Raw genomic sequence first — 3338 nt, forward strand, 5'->3', positions numbered from 1 at the left:
AGTGACCCAACCAAGGACTTAAATAGACAACTGGCAGATCGGAATTAGAACCCAGATCCTCCGATCATCAGGCTCATAGTTTCTCCACTAGGCCAGCCTGCTCCCTTCATCATCATCAATCGTATTGATTGAGCGCTTACTGCGTGCAGAGCACTGTACTAAGTGCTTGGTAAGTAAAAGTTGGGAAGTACAAGTTGGCAACATATAGAGACAGTCGCTACCCAACAGTGGGCTCACAGTCTAAAAGGGGGAGACAGACTTATAATATGCTTATAATATGCTCCCTTGTCTTGTCTTACCTTATGCTGTTGAGTCATTTCAGTCCCACAGAGACTTGATGGACATATCTCTCCCAGAACTCCCCACCTCCATCTGCAATGATTCTGGTAGTGTATCCATAGAGTTTTCTTGGTAAAAATATGGAAGTGGTTTACCATTGCTGCCTTCTGCGCAGTAAACTTGAGTTTCTGCCCTCAAGTTTCTCCCGTGCCACTGCTGCCCAGCATGGGTGAGTTTTGACTTGTAGCAGATTGCTTTCCACTCTCCAGCCACTGCCCAAACTAGGAATGGAATGGATAGGCCTCTGCATGACTCTCCTTCCCATAGCTGAGGCTGGTAGAGTACTGGAAACTCTCCAGGTGCAATCCTGCGAGGGGATGCCGCTCCCTCCCCTCAAGGAATTCACAATCTAGCCAGGGAAACAGCCTTAAAATGAGTTGCTTGAAAATCCAAAAATGTTCCTGTTCCAGCTCATTTTAATAAACTATTTTCATTTGGTGGAGTGAGAAATCACACCATCAGAAGCAACAAGAGTTTGAATATTTTCAGTTGTATGACTATCTTTATTGATCACAATTTGGATATGAAAATTTCTAAGAATTTTCTCAATCTTTCAAACTGAAGCTCCTTTGATGGTGTGATTTCTCACTCCATGATATGAAAATAGCTTATTAAAATGAGTTGAAACAAGAACATATTTGGAGCGTTCAAGTTTAGATTTCAGTATCTGCCTCAAGCTCTTTGACCTTGATGTCTGGCATAAACACTTTCTAGATCAAAGAAACTACCAAGATGATATAGGTGCAGTCCAGGATAAAGACAGGTTTTGTTTCTTGAAAATGTGTCCTCATCTTAGGGTACATTGTCCCTGAGTTTTACATATTATAAACAGAAATCTCTTCTAGAACCTCTGAAAACATAATATTGAATTCCTTTATATTCATCCTCTTTGCTCCTCCCAAACTATCATTCTAACTGTATCTCACTCTAATTATATCTCATAAAGTGTTAATTCCTGAAGGGACAGGGTCTGTGTCTTATTCTCATTTGTATATTCTTTTACAGCACTTAGTACTGTGCCCTTTACAGAGTAAATAGTCAATAAGTACCACTGAATGATTGACAGATCCACAAGGGTGAAAGGGAAGATAGCTCCAATAGGCTAGGAATTATGAGGGTGAGAAGGAGCTTTGTGGGTAAAGCCAAGGGTTTCAATCCTCCAAATCAGTTAATGAATTAATCAATCCATTCATTTATTGAGCTCTTACTGTTTGCAGAGGACTGTACTATCATCATCATCATCAATCGTATTTATTGAGCGCTTACTGTGTGCAGAGCACTGTACTAAGCGCTTGGGAAGTACAAGTTGGCAACATATAGAGACAGTCCCTACCCAACAGTGGACTCACAGTCTAAAAGGTACTAAGCACTTGGGAGTGAGTTGCCCACAGTGAGTTTACTATCTAGAGCGGGAGACAGACATGAACATAAATAATTTATAGATATGTACACAATTGCTGTGGGGCTGAAGGAGGGGTGAATGAGAAATGCCCAAAGGGGACAAATACAAATGAAGAGACAAGACAGAAGGGCAGAGGGAGCCAGGGAAAAGAGAGATTAATCAAGGAAGGACCTTTGAAAAAAATTGAGACCTTAACCTTCCCCTTTCTTTACCCCTGTGGATTCAGAGTGATACATACAACCTGAGGATACCTGCATTATTGTTTGATATCTTATCCCAAGGTAAACCAGTACATAGAGGCTGGAGAGGAATGGTTGCCAACTACCAAATCTATTGCAGTGTACTCTCCTTAGTGTTTAGTACAGTGCTCTGCACACAGTTAAGTGCTGAATGAATACCACTGATTAAATGATTGATTCATCAGGAAAGGCAGTTGTAGCTAGCTATCCTGCACCTTAGAGTTGGTACGGTTTTGAATGTGGAGTCAAAATCAATCAGTCAATCATGACAGTTACATATAATAATAATAATAATTATTATTATGGTATTTGTTAAGTGCTTACTGTGTCCCAGGCATTTTACTAAGCACTGGGATGGATACAATCTGATCGGGTTGGACACACAGTCCCTGTCTCACATGGAGCTCACAGTCTCGATCTCCATTTTACAGATGAGGTAACTGAGGCACAGAGAAGGTAAGTGACTTGCCCAAGGTCACACAGCAGACAGGTGGCAACATCTTTTCCTCTGCCAGCAGGACATGGCCCCTGTCCTGGGCCTGGATCTTAGAGAGAAGCACTGTGGCTTAGTGGAAAGAGCACAGGTGTGGGAGTCGGAGGACGTGGGTTCTAATCCTGACTATACCATTTTTCTGCTTTGTGACCTTAGGCAAGTCACTTCACTTCTCTGTGCCTCTGTTCCCTCATCTGTAAAATGGAGATTAAAAGTGTGAGCCCCATGTGGGACAACCTGATTACCCTGTATCCACCCCAGCGCTTAGAACAGTGCTTGGCGTATAGTAAGCGCTTAACAAGTACCATAATTATTATTGTTATCTGTGGGTTTTCCATCATCCTCTTTCTTTCCCTGCCTCTGTGGGAGGCGGACCATCTAGGGCCACCAGACCCTTCCTCCCTGTCTCTGCTTTTCACCATCACTACCAGGCAGTGTCATAGCCATCGGTGAGTAGCGCCAGCTCCAACTATGTAGCCTGCAGTTCTAGAGTAGAGAGGTTTGGTTTCATGAACCTTAAATTATTTTGCAATTTGTTGCAGCCTACTGATTCTGAAAGATCTGGTGTATGTTAATTAGAAAAATAGGTTTAGTAGCAGAAATATTAATAAATCATAAAACTGTAAATTTAGAAAGGAGACTGATGGGTGTTTAAATGGACATGGAGAAATGATATCTGTACAATACTTCAGATCAATTGTTTTTGATCGTGATACAATATTTTCTGGTGGTCCTATCTTATGCTGTTGAGTTGTTTCCAATCCATAGTGACACCATGGACATCTCTCTCCCAGAACGCCCCGCTCTATATCTGCAATCGTTCTGGTAGTGTATCCACAGATCTTTCTTGGTAAAAATACAGAAG

General features: G+C 41.8%; 1 non-coding gene across 1 annotated transcript; it reads right to left on the reverse strand.

The window, feature by feature from the left end:
* Positions 1-518: 518 nt before the first annotated feature.
* On the reverse strand, positions 519-656 carry LOC119937402. Its single transcript, XR_005454076.1, has one exon. It is a non-coding gene; the product is annotated as a small nucleolar RNA SNORA7 (small nucleolar RNA).
* Between the last annotated feature and the right edge of the window lie 2682 nt (positions 657-3338).

Source organism: Tachyglossus aculeatus, chromosome 1 (genome assembly GCF_015852505.1).
Source record: "Tachyglossus aculeatus isolate mTacAcu1 chromosome 1, mTacAcu1.pri, whole genome shotgun sequence".
Classification (NCBI taxonomy): Eukaryota; Metazoa; Chordata; class Mammalia; order Monotremata; family Tachyglossidae; genus Tachyglossus; species Tachyglossus aculeatus.